The 14,621-nt window shown below is 40.3% G+C and overlaps 1 long non-coding RNA gene across 1 annotated transcript in view; it reads right to left on the reverse strand.

Moving 5' to 3' along the window:
- LOC105839813 overlaps positions 1–14,621 on the reverse strand; it is a 146,524-nt gene that overhangs the window by 2,177 nt on the left and 129,726 nt on the right. The window contains exon 4 of the long non-coding RNA XR_004963559.1: positions 9,693–10,196. This is a non-coding gene — a long non-coding RNA (uncharacterized LOC105839813). The remainder of the gene's footprint in view (positions 1–9,692; positions 10,197–14,621) is intronic.

The raw sequence follows: 14,621 nt of genomic DNA on the forward strand, positions 1-14,621 counted from the left end.
ATAGTAAGTTACAGCTTCCTTTTTTTTTAAATGTGAGTCATTTGTACAAAATATTTGTATAAGTTAATGTATACGAGGGTTCGTACGATCCTTCACTTTGATATAAAATTTTTTTTTTTGTTGATTACACAAATATGCAAGACCATATGAAAGATTAGAGTAGATTTATTTTCAATAGATTTTATATAGAAAAAAGTCAATGTGTAAACTGTGCGTTTTTATTTCTTTAATTATCTAAGCAGACTATCTTTTTATTAGCATTAATACACTGAAAAAAATGCAATATATCCAATAAGATATGTAGTTGCGGACTGCCAACTACAGATACACTCAGTACAATAATATATGCTATTGGCTATGCAGTATCAACATTGTACTTGCATTAACAGTAAATATTATTGAGTATTTTATGTAATTAGCAGCCCGCAATTACATATGTTATTGGCTATATTACTTTTTTTTTCTGTGTACAATGCAATGTTTAGTTTCGAGGAAATCGGAAAGTGCCGCTCTAAAAGGCGTATCGTCGTATTGGCAATTCTCCTCTATATCAATGCAACACTGATTGGATACCAAGGGGCGCATAATTTCCACATTTACTTGTCTGTACGGTCCCTTACAACTTTCTCGTTATATCGTTGTTTTTCTGCATCTCTGTTCTTGTACCTCTCATCCTCGGCACAACGATAATGTCGCCTTTCGCGGCATCTCGCCGAGACGGGACTCGCATACACGCCGCAGTGGTCGTAATTTACGAGCGGATTACGCGAATGCGAGACGAATAAAAGGTCCGTAACGTTCCCCTCGCTACCGTTACGCCAATCGAATTAAAGCGCGGCGTGCGCGCGCGTTACACGCAACCGGAAGCGTCCGGTTCGCGAAGCCGCGAATACGTGTCATGCTATTACAAGGTGCAAGCCTTCGGCCTTCGGCTTCCGAGGCGAGGACGACCCTTAATTAGACGCGTCGTCGCTCGCGTTGACCGGCGGCGGCGCGGACATGCCGGCCAGCCGCACGCTCGCGTGCGTATACCGGTTTAATTAATATAGAATGGCTGGATGGTCGCGCGCGGAAGACCGAAAGACAGCTGCTCGCGGAGGCACGAGTCCACTTCGATTCGTCCTGTTCCCTTTCCGAAGACGTTGGGAAACACGTGCCGTACCGGTGCCGACCGCCGCGGTTCCGTTTCATCCGCCGCCGTGCGGTAATACGCAGGTCGCAAGGGTTGCTGCCGTTCCAGCGATTTAACGAATCCTCGAATAAAAGATTTTGAATGAGAAAAAAAGTCGTTGTCATGTGTGTACACATTTGTTATGTTATATTTAAATAGCAGAATTGTTACTAAGAATGAAAAAGATCTGTTATTGACGAAATTAATGGTTTCATATGCTATTTAAAGAATATTATATATTATATATTATTTAAGATAATAATTTAAGATATTACGTCCAATTAAATTAAAGAGCCAAACGGTGTAATTTATCTTCATCTTTATCTACATAATTTTCAGATATCTAAATACAACACTGTAATTGATTAAATACTGACATTAATTACATTTTTAATATACGAACGGATATGAAATGTCTTCTCGTGATGTCGCGCGTAACGTTTCCGAATGTGGGCCCTCGACGTAACGCAATTGTATATTCATATATTCGCACTTTCGAGAGGATACGAACGCGGACACGTCGAGCGTGATCTCTCGTGCGTATCGGACGAGGTGTACCACGTACCGGGCGCGTTTATTCCAGGTCGCCGTCGATCATCCGAGTCCCATCTTCACGTGCTTCGCGGAGAATCACTCTTTCTTCCTCCCTCGCGAGTATCCTTCCTAGGGATGGGCGATATTGATCGATTAATCGAAATAACCGGTAGTTTTTTCTCAACTAATCGATGTTTTCAGCCAATTTTATTTTGCTCGATTTTAATCAATGTTCGATTTTAATTCTATTATTGCGTCAGGGTGCGTCCCGATGGAGAAGAGTTAACGGATTGACCAATCAGATTAAACGGAATTACTCTTTAAAACGAAATAAAAATGAAAGAGATAGGCAAATTTATTATTAGATATTGACCAATAAAATTAGAAAATATTGTAATAAATTCACTTACTTTTGTTAATTTTTATTGCAATTATGCTATTTTTGTTATTTTATCTTTTTATTGTAATACACAATCGTCATTGATGTTAACTTAATTTAAATGTTTTTGTAAAAAATTTAAACGATTACTCGATAAATCAATTTTTTTCTTCGTACATAATCAATGTCATTTCAATATTTTTTTTCTTTAATCGATGTTTTAAACATTGATTTATCTTTGAACATCGCCGTAATCCTTCCTTCTCGCGAGAGACCGTTAAAGTGGTTGAGATTACTATCGTGCGCGCGACGGCACGCGCTGCGCGCTGCGCCACTTGTTGCACTTGCGCACGCGCCACGCGCAGCAGCAGCCGCCGCCGTTCGAATTTCTCTTTCGATGGCACACGGACGGCAGAGCTCTTTTCTTTTTTAATGAAGCGATATGTCTATCGAACGTATGCGCATCGCGTACGCGTCGGGAATTTTGCCCGCCGTTTTTCTCAGCCTATTTTACTCGTCTTCTCTCCTCTCTCGATCCACTCGTTATTTGTTCGCGACTTTCGATTCGCATATAAAGCCTGTAAAGGTTGAGAGACCTCGCGGTGTGTAACACTTTGCTCTGACTTTCCACTCGATCATCGCGGGAAAAGTTCGAGCTTCTCTGTTACTATACACAAGAGGCTTTTTTCTCTTAGAATCTCAATTTTAACGTAACGTTGGGCATTGAATTTTTCCCTACTTTTTATTTTATTTTAAAGTATAACAAGAAAAGAAGAAATTGTATCAATCTATCTCTTTAAATAAAGGTTCTGTATAGTGTAAAAAAAATATATTCCTATTAAAAATTTATTAAATTTTTATGAATGCAGTAAAATTTTTCGAAGGTTATATCGTCTACATCACTTATATGCCATGCTTTATAGAAACAAATTATTAAAAAACTCTCTCTTTCTAAAACACACTATATAATATTAAAATGATCAGTTTGTCACTTTTCTGGCATTATTTCGAATTACAATGAAAAAGATGAATTAAAATTTTGCTCAAATTTTAGCACAAATATTCAAACGTAATATAATAGAACAGTCCATGAAGTTTTCTTAAACTTTAAATTAACTGGCTCAATTTTTTATACAAATGTACCAATTTCGACGTATGATGTTTTTCATAATTATCGATTGCGCGTCGAAAAACAAGTGGATCCTCTCTCTTTCGATGCTTCTACATACAAGCAAAACCACATGCTATACGCGAGCTCGATGCACGTAATTTCGCAATCGCGTAGCCGCCCTGAGATACATATACACTCCGGTAGTCGATGCTATCGCGGATACGCTTGTTGCGCAATTTCGTCGGAGCGGCGGTTCCCCGTGCGTGTGTCCCTCACCTCGCAGATGCTGCGGTGGCCAGGCCGGGGACGACGCTTTCTTGCACGTCGCCGCCGCCGTCGCGACGACCACGGGCGCGTAGCACATGCGGCGGCGCACAGTGGACAATTTCGCTCACTTCTTGGACAAAAATCTTGCCAGAGCTCAATTCTTCAACTGCAGTTTTTACAAGTATTTACAAGTAAGTTTTAAGTTTACAAGTATTTAATACTTTAGGCAGGAACTGTGGAAATTTAGTTATCGTTAAAGTTACATCGCTAAAGTTACTACATTAAAGAAAAATAATCAAATGCGAGTAAACATTTAAACCCTAAACACTCAACCCTTTAAGAGACACGTTTCTCTTCTAAATAAAACATTAAAATCATAGGTCAATTATAGAGTTTTGGAGTCGTTGATTACGATTCTGACATTAAAATTACAAAATTCAACATTCAAATAAACAATAAATAGTTTTATTTTAAAAAATTTAATTTTCCGAAATTTCAAAATTTATTTCGAAACAACCAGCGTGCAGAAAATTTTGAAAAAAATACATATTATAGTTTTAGATATAGAATACATACATATATAAAAATTTTCAGTGCTCTAGAAATTCGCGTTTAAAAATAGACAAATTTATTCGTTTACTCGCATTTGATTATTTTTCTTTAATGTAGGTTTAACGACAACTGAATTTCCGCAGTTCCTGCCTAAAGTATAAGTCTTTACAAGTATTTAAAAAAAAAACAATCATTCAGTTTCATGAAGAATTGAGCTCTGGCAAGATTTTTGTCCAAAAAGTGAGCGAAATTGCCCACTGTGCGGCGATTCGACGAACGCCATTCGCTTCCCGCACGCGATTCCACAGCAGCTCCAAGCAGATTTTCACCCCGTCCGCAATCATTCATCCGTCCACCGGTGCCCTCCCCATTCCCGCGATCTCCCGAGCTTACAATATTATATTTGCACATAACGTCGACCCGAGATCGCCGCTCAAAACGCGCACTTTTGCATCGTCCCCGTAGCTGCGGGCTCATTTTCTCTTTTGGTGAATGATCGCCGATGAAGGACGAGAGGGGACGGGGAGAGATAGAAGAAAGAAGAGAAGAGAAAATACGAAGGAAGAAGATCATTTTTCGTTCTTCCCTTCCCCCCCTCCCGAATTGTCGTGCGCCGTCGGCGTGTCCCGTCTCGTAATAATGCCGATCATTTTGGCCGATAATTGCGATGATCTCATTATCATCCAGGTTATAGCCGCCTTTATATATTCGCGCGGCATAACGCCGATTTATCGCCTTCGCGCTCGATCATCGGCTAACGACACGCCGCGCCGCTGCCACGTCGCACGCCCGCCACTCCGCAATTAGGCTAATGCCGTTTACGTGCCCGGACTCGCGCGTGCCGTGAAACTCGAGTAATACGAGAAACATGTAAGAATCGGTCAAGTACGTTGCAAAGTGCCGATGGATATCGAAGGCGCATCGCGCTTGATTGCCGCGCCATCGCGAGGAAGATCGTGAATCGGCGATAAGTGATGATAATAACGTTAGCGGAGCGTCTGAAAGAAAGAAAAAAAGGAGAGCTCTCCCTATCTCCTCTTTCTCCCCTTTGACGATAATTTGCACTTGAGGGAAATGCGAGAAATGACTAGAAACGATTAAAAACAAATTGCGGCGGAGAATAAAAATGGCTGTGGCCTAATTTTATGAAATGCAACAAATTGCAGAATGCATTTGCATAAAATATTGTAGCGCATAAATTGTGTACGAAATAACAGCGAAATTAAAAACTATGAATAGAAAGGAGTACGAATCTTGCAAATATCTATGTCATGCAAGTTATAAAAATGTATATTGTAGGATCTAAATTGCACAAAGAATAAAAGCGATATAACAATAAAGAATGAAAGAAGTTTACGAATAAAATTAATACAAATGACGGAATAATTGAATTTATGCTTTATGCTTATAGTATTTAGAAGTATCACGAGCTTGTTTACATAAATTTAGAAAGGGTATGCATATGCAACGTATAAATAACAATAATCGCAAACATACCGTAAAGCCCGTATAGATATTTTTCTATGCAAGATTCTTGTATCTGTCAACGAATGAAAGGTGAAAGGCGACAGGAAGTCCGAGGTAATGCGAGCGCAGAAACTATGATCAAATTTACCGTCTCCTCGAGCACTTACGTTCGGCGTGTCGCGTGTTTTCGAATGCGTAAGAGTCGTAAAGCGGCCGTCGTCGGAAGTAAAGCCGCCTCGCTGTATATTGCGACGATAATTGAAACTCGTACATCCGCGTTGACGGCGGGGCGATGCGGGAGCGAGAAATCGGCGTCGGGCGCGATGCGTCAAAAACGCGCCATTCGAGCATTAAATTTGCACGTTTATTGATACCGCGATCGCACGTATAATCTTTACGTGCCGGGGCCGCGCTCGTAAATTAAGCATTAATAAAATTATCGACGCCTTAATTGACGTGAACGACTTCGGGAGGAAACGCCGAGGCCGGGCAACCGACGTCGGTGCGTTTACAATCGTGAAATGAGGAAAATCAAGTTGTCCTTAAGGAGGCATTTCGTTTCGTTTTGAGTTCGAAATAAAGGAAAGGCTTATTTTAGAGAATTTAAAAAAATTGAAACTAATTGAAACGTAATTTTTGTAAAAATATTTACGTTTGTAAATTTTGTTATTATTACTTTTTATTATTGTAGACTAACATAAAACAGTTTTATAAAATTTCGTGCACCGACTGACCTAGAATCAAAAACTGAAAATTGATAGAATGGAAAGTTTTCAAAAATTTTACATATTTTAAATTTATTTTAATTTCCGAAAGGGACCACTTTGTCAATTCTTAATTTTTTATATTTGTTTTAGATCAGTCGGTGCACGATTTTACATAAATTAAGAAACTTCTTTTACGTTAGTCTGCGATAATATAAAAATGTTATCAAAACTTACAAAAATCAATCAATACTTCCGCAGAAATTGCATTTTAATTGTTTCAATACTTTTCAATTAAAAAAAATTCTTCCAAATAAGTCTTTTTCGAATCGATAACGCGATTTCGTACAAATAAAAAATATTATATATTTTTATATAAAGAAAATATACACGTCGATCAATTCAATGCCATCATTTACATTGAACAGTCTGCGACGATAAAAATAACCGTAATCTAAGAAAAATAAATATTTCTATAAAACTTGCACCTCGAGTGCTTCAACATTTTTCAATAAAAACATTCTCTGCCAGACATTCTTTGTCAAGCAAAGTAGAACGCTTCCTTAGTGCGTAATTTATGTCGAACGGATCGCGTGAAATGCTCGGATCGAGGATCGATATCCGGCCCCCTCAGAGTCCGTGGTTCCCGTAGCCTGCAGCAGCAGCACGCAAATCGAATTTCCTTGCGATCGCACTGCGAATCGAGTGTGTAACGAGTACCTACCTACCTACCTCTCGTTGCTGCGACAGCTGCACGCACAAGCACCGCGCGGTCGAGAAAGTGTCGGGCGTTTTTCGCGACACCACGCGAGAGAGGAGAAATCGGAACCGTGCCGGTACGCGCACGGAGCGACGTGATGCACCGCCGTCGTTGCTCCTCGGGGGTGTGGATGGAATTCATTAACGGTCGTTTAAAGCGCCTGTCGCGATATGGCACGACGTGACGATGTGCTAGCTTCGCACCCGGTTGCCAATTGCCCGATTACGCAATAGCATAAGGATACACGCATGTCGTGAAGCGATATAATAAATAACCGACATATGGCCTAAACAAGTTTCCCGCGTTTTCGTTCATGAATCTCGAAATGGAAATCTTTTCCTGAAAAGTTATATGGAAAGAGATTTGCTAAGATATTAAAGAAATTAAGTTTATAATGGTAAAAAGTAATATTGACATATTTTAAGTAAGAAATGCCGTTTTGCAAAATTATTTAACCGTGCGTTACCTTTAATAGAAGAGAAGGTGGGATTATATCCTCTATCCTATTTACATTTTGTACGATAACTTTATTAATAACAAATATTTTTAATTAAAAACTTAACGGTTAAATTCGTCAATGGGTGCAATCGATTTTAGAGACAAAGTTGTAAAATACATATTAAGTTGTTACTTATAAAAATATGAGAACACTGCGTGACCCATCAAAGAGAAACAAAGGTAGCAAACTTTTCACAAAAAATATGTAAATTTTAGTAAATTTTGTTAAAAGTATGGTAAAATTCTTCAAGGTTCACGTTGTCTCACAATTACCACGATTTTTAGGGTAATTTTTAAGAGAAAATTCTTTCCGTGTATATATATATATATATATTTTTTTTTAACCCCAAACCCCAAATCCCAACATATTGAATTACAAACTTTCGTTCATAAATAGCTTCCGTCATTTTCGATAAAACTGCGCTTCAACTCATAATAAAATAAATTCGCTAACATTACATTTTTATGCGTTCACGCGCAAAAATATCTGATCGCCTCTCTCCCGTTCGTTCACATTGTATAATACTTTCGCACGACCGGGGGGGTTCCCCGCGGGAGCTGTGAAAACGTACGATTTTTACGAGTCCACTGCACGCGGCGCTTTCAACAGATGCGATCTGTTTATCGTCCGGTCGGTTTTCCCGATTTCGTCGCTCGGTTTTATTACGATCGAGAGTCCGACTTTTACATGTCAATTAGTATAAGCACGCATGCTCGCGCATCGTCACCGCCCGTAAATACGGGCACGTCGCCCCGGGCGACGCTACACACGCGAATTTTTATATCGATTCTGGATGCCGGTGCATGCGAGTTCGTTAAAGAGCCCCGGGTCGGTTCGTTAACTTCGGTAATCGGTAATCGGCGACTCTTCTCTCGCGCACGTCTCTTCGTTGCGCGGTGAAATTTCTGCCGCCGCCGCGGGAAAGAACACGGGCGATCTCGTCGTCGTCGGCCGATTTCGTAAACTCGGCAAACCGGGCCCCGGGTATAACGTTTCCTTTATAGCGCGCGTCCGTAGCCCGATACTTGATGCGCAATTAACGGCAATGTCTTTATATCAGCCGGTCACATTTCCATCGATGAGATCGGTAATCGACACCAAAGTGAGGTGCTCTCGGGTGTCCGATGCTGATGGCGCTTTAATTTGCGTAACACATATTCTCCCTCTCTCTCTCTTTCGCTCTACCCCCTTATTCTACATATTTATATATTATAACGGGGTGGGAATGCCGTTAACGGGAGCTGTTGCGGGATTGCGCGTTCATTCGCACTGCTTTACGTGCCGCGCGCATCGATAATAACGCAAAAGGCGCGTGTGTACGCGCGCATAACGTGAAGTATAGTAATTTTGTACACTTGCGGATGATTAAAATATATAAGAAGAGCAAGCTACAAATTTCTCGCCCGTCACGTAGGACGTGTCTTGCTAATAACGCGTTCTTTCGTTACCCGGGGGACAGTAACGAGAGGACATTAAGACGCGTTAAGGAGGATGCATAATAATAAAGCGCGAGATACAAGCTCGAGATAACCTAATAAAGCGTCATATTACGTTAATTGATTAACGGTTGAGTGTGCTGTAAGTAAAACTGTATGCCCACGTCTTTTTAAAGCCTAACGTCTACCGATCGGCGATCAAGAACATCGCGTTTCGAATTGCAGTGCAGTGTAAAATCGCAAGATTTTTCCATCTCCCTCCTATCCCGGCCTTTTATCTAGTTCGAGCCTTTATATAGATATAGATAGATTAGTATTAAAAATTGAAAGGTGCGGAAAAATCCTATTGTTAACGCCAGTGGCCATATTAAGCGGCATTTAACATGACGATGTAAAACGTCGATCAGAAGATTTAAACGCGGTAAAAAAGTTTTCCTACAAAAACATGTATAAATATATGTATCTTATATGTCCATATAATGTTTATATTAATTTCTTTCGTTTAAAAAATTTTTGTTAAAAAGGATAATAGTCAAACTAAAAAGAAAAAACTAATTAAAAGGATAATTCTCGCATTGTTCATTTTATATAAAATTATGAAAAAATGAGACAAAATTGCTCATGTATAATCATACATATTCCTTGAATCATAGATATATGTATATAATTACACGTAGGTAATTTTTTTTTTATGTTCTCACAATGCGAAAATTATCGTTTTAATTAGTTTTTGCCTTCTCAGTATGACTATTATTCCTTTAACATTAAACAGCAATTTTATAAAAAACATATTTCGTATATGGTCAATTTACCTTCATCCTGCGTCTCTGGTACACACCCCGCATTTATCCTGATATTCCTACATCCGTGATCGATCCACTGTACGCCCTGCCTTTCCATAAGCGTGAACCTCCTGGATGTGGGTCAGTCTTCCGGATATAATTAAGAGGAAATTAACTCGGTAATCGTCGCGTTCCTGAAGACTGTTCCTCACCCACGGTTACCGTTTTTCGACCGCCGCCGCTGCCGGGTGCTTTTCACTTTCGATCAAATTTATAAAGCCGCCGATTACAGGTCGCTAACGGGGATGGATCGCGTGCGCCGGAGATCCAGCCACCGCGGCGGCGCGTGCATCTGAGAAATGCAGCAGCGGGTTGCTTGCGTTGATCGAGCGTGCCGCGAATCTCAATCGCCCTTACAGCGAGGGGCTTGGCAGCATCCAGCGACTGTGATACATCTTATGTGTGCCATCGGCAGAACGGAATTACATCCTTAACGTACAAATCGGTCGACACGTGCGTTTTGTTGTGGAATTCCTATCGCAGTAGCGAACAAAGCAAAAAAAATATGTATATTTAAAAAATATGATTATAGAGATACAAAATATGTTAAAGATATCTGTTGTTATGTTAATTTTTTTATAAAAAATGTATATATTTATTATTTGCGTTTGCATGCACAGTTTCGAAGCTCAATTTTTCAGGCGCGTTTACTTTTTTTATTGCATTGCGAAAACATTAATTTTATTACAAAATCTGAAACAATATTATAAAAATCGTCTGATAGGAGATTTTTTATGTTCTATTTTTAGCTTTTGTTGCAATAATGAACAACCAAAAACGAAGTATGCCAGTGTTGATAATTTCCTTCTACCAAACATTTAATCGTATTAATCGAAGCATTTAATTAAAATTATTCTACGAAAGCTTAGTGAATTGCCTGGACGTGTCTATTGGTACCAAATACTTCTTTTTACGTAAGAAAAGGACGAGTGGCGCTCTCAAGGGTTGAAAATATCGAGGAGAGATAAGCATCGCGATAGGGGATACATCACGTACGTATATATTCAATCACGTTGGCGTTTACAACGTTCCCGTGGCAACGGTACCGAGATTCGTGCGAGCGATACCTCTAACGAGCGTCATCGTACGTTTTCTTCTCAAGTAGCTCGTCAAGATGAAGACGCACGTCTCTGCTGCCCCGCGGCTGCATGCGCCTGGCATTTAGTCGTCATTCACGGTTAACGTGTATCGCCTCGGTCGGCCCGGCGCGTCGCGGCGTGTTTTGTCCGTCCGGGAGGAGCTGTCCATACCATACGAAATTCATGCACGGCCGCGGACGCGGTAACCTGCGCCGGCGACAGTGATGGATGAACGGGGGAAGGTTCCGTTGAGAGATTGCGTCGCGCCACACCGTGTGGCCGTAAACTGCGGTCCATCATTTTTTTCCCCTTTTTTGGGGGAGGAGGGGTTTCCCTCGAAGAGACGAACGTAACGGAGAGGCCGCGATCTTTCGTCAATTTCCATTGGTTAGCGCGGATAAGAGTAAACCAGTCGCTTTCGGCATTGAAGGTGATAAATTCGCGCGCTATTACCAAATCGCACGGGTATTGCAGATTTATGGTTTTTTTTTTAAATAAATTTTAATTCTGACTCAAGACAACGTTGTGATGCGATTTGGGAGACTAGGATATTTGAAGATTTCATTTATCTAATTTAGAAACAAGTGCGAAGAGGAGATCATTATTGGTCATTATAAATAATTATGAAAACTTAGGCCATTCATCTTACCTATCTTTATATTCCTTAAGAATAATTTTGACCGACAAGTGTTTCCTCGGCAACTTCTTTCCAATTTATCGCGAAACGACATCAAAAGAAAGAAAGAAAGAAAAAGATTAATTAACACAAAGACGAATCGTGCGCAAATGACATCGCAATCGTAATGAGCGAGAATCCATTAAAAAAAAAAAAAATATCTCCCCCTCGCCATCGCGTCTCCCCGAAATGAACTACGCACACGACGTGATAATTAGAAGAGAGCCGGAGGACTTAACGATAAATTATCTCGTCGTTTCGTTCGGGAAGAGTTATTACGTCGACGCCGCTTTGCTCCGCGGGGGGAAAAATGTACATATACATATACGGGCTACCCGTAAAGAGAACAAAAAAAAAAAAGCTCAAAACGCGAGACGCGATGCTCGACAAATTACATGCGCGCGCGCGAATACGCATCGTTCCGCGTGCGACTGTATGCGCGTAAATTCGTGGAGAACGCACATGCATAAGCGGTGACGCAGTGATTGATGTTGCCGCGCATCAGACTTTTCTTCCCGTATCCACCTGTGCGCGCTCTTTCTCTCTTTCTCTCTCTCTCTCTCTCTCTCTCTCTCTCTCTCTCTCTCTCTCTCTCTCTCGCTTTTTATTTTAGTGCCTTTTTTTCCGTTTTCGTCTCTTTCACGCGCGAGGATGCGCGTGAGCGCGGTGCCACACGCGAGCAGGAACAGGAGCCGGGGAATGCAACCGACCGGGCGCGAGAGCAGCTGCCGTTCTGGCAGCGATTCTTACAATGCCACCGCGATGAGAATAACTCGCAGGATAATTACCGCCGCGCCTCTTTCATCTCGCGTCGCCGTTCCCTCTTCCACCCGAAACTCGCGTTTTATATCGGCGACGCGCTCCCGCGTCCGGATGCCGCGGAGAGATCCTCGGGTTTTTTGCGCGCTACGGCGAAAAATATGATCCGGCGATCGGGAGAGAGAGAGAAAGAGAAAGAGAGAAACAGAGAGAGAGATGTTGATGCCGTGGATTGCGATTCCACGAACAAAGTAGCTTTCGTTTCTCCTCTCGCGAAGATAAGGGAAGCATTTAATAAATTCCTGCGGCGATGTTACATAAAACTACGCTGTCACCAAACATGGGGGAAAAAATTGCAATTCTACATGCAGAAAACTTTATAGTAAAAATTTTATATAAAATATTATAGATAAGCAATAAGCGCGAGTCAAGAAAGGAATTGTTCTTCATCAAATTGCCATAGAATTTACTCTACTTACGATGGTATAATTTTCTTCTCATATGGTAATTTTTGATATAAAATCTTCTCCGTGTATGAAAAACAAAGTTTCTCTCAATTCATTTTTTTTTTCTTATAAGAATAACGGTTATTTTTAACATAGAATATTTTTTTAACTGTCTAAAGATATTGTCACAAATTAAAAAAAAAAAAAAAACATTATACGCTAAAAAATAATTTATACTCTTTTGAAGACATACAAAATATTTTTCATAAAAAATATCCGAATTTTTCATTATGTTAGTTTTTTTATTATCTTGTAATATATACATGTAATATTTGTAGATTTCTTTTCTATTATGGTCTACTATGCTCTTCTGCTGTCGTCGCACTCGTAAGATCGTGAATCCGGCTTGTCGAGCTTAAAAAGTAATCTAATGCAAATACAAGCATCCTGTTCCGAATTAGATTAGGCTATAATATACATACTTCCTGCCAGGACTGAGGATGCGCGTACCTCGTCGTTTAGGATAATCCGACCTGAATTTCTGAATTAATGTTCTTCACGCTGTGCAGAGTGACGTTATCTGACGGTGTAATTAATTTCGTAAGGCGATTCTGATACTGACATTTAAAATAATTGTTGTAAAATGTCGGTGTTTGTATATGTATACATACTTTTTATTTAAAATATTGATTAAAAAAAGGATATAACAGGGTACTAGGTTGACGGACTTTTCCCTAAATTTGAGTTCGTCATTGACATGGAGGATTTTTTCGCAAAAATAAAAAATTTTAGTAAAATTCTCAGGGGAAGAAAATGTATTAGTCTTAATTAATATATTTTTATGCTCTCGAGAAAGTCTCCGTCATAATAACAATAATGCATAAAACCCAAATTTGGGAAAATTCACCAAATTCATACACAAAGAATTATGTATTGTTAACAATAAGACACAAATCTTATAGCTACACGCGAATCACGTGAGCAACATCTTTTATATTGATACGTCCAAGATCTTTAATAGCGAGGGAACGTGAAGCATCAAATTAACAAGTTGTTGAATCGAATCGACAACACGTTTACGATTGTGCAACCTTCTCACGTCTCCGGTACGACTCTCCTCGCTCACGGAAGATTTCTGATGAACCGAACGGGTCCCGGATTGCTTCGCCGCTTCGACCATAATTAGCAATTTTCAACTCCGTCACGTAATTAGCGAACCGTCGTTCGATTCGCGGGGCTTCCCTTATTTCGACGAGGCAAAAGGTTGGCCCACCTCCGACACTCACATCGGTAACGAGCACTTAAAACTGTACCCTGCGCGCGATTCGCGCTTTTTATTATTCCTCGCCAGGTTCCGCACACAAGCCGCACTGATACCATTACGTGTTAATCATGGTGAGAGCGCATTAACGTCTTACACTCGATTTTCGAAAATTTACTGGCGCTTTTTCTCGCCACGTCTCTTTTTATTAACCTACATCGCCGCAATGTACGCGGAGATCTCGTTTTTTTTTTTTTTTTGCGCACATCGTATTGATGCGGCGAAGAAATTGGTAAACAGCTCCGCCAACAGTGTTCTGACGTAGCTGCAAGAACGGCTTTTAACGCGCTGGAATTTAACTAATAGTAAAAAAGACACAAATTAACGCACATGCCGATAAAAAAATCGCGCTGTTGATGCACACGGCATCGTTTGATCAGGAATAATGACGACGTCGGATTAATTTGTGCGCAATAATTCTGGCACCCCGCAAATTAAGTTATGTAATTTGGCCTGTGCTTTCATCTGCAAGAAAATGAGTCAATCAATTCTACAATAACCTCTGCCTCATCCCTCCTTCCTTCTCCCCGTTCGGCACTTTGCACTGGATATTGTCTTCTCGAGCAAACAAAAATACCCTTAGATATAAACATGAAATTTCTGATAATTATGATTTCG

This window comes from Monomorium pharaonis, chromosome 6 (genome assembly GCF_013373865.1).
Source record: "Monomorium pharaonis isolate MP-MQ-018 chromosome 6, ASM1337386v2, whole genome shotgun sequence".
Lineage (NCBI taxonomy): Eukaryota > Metazoa > Arthropoda > Insecta > Hymenoptera > Formicidae > Monomorium > Monomorium pharaonis.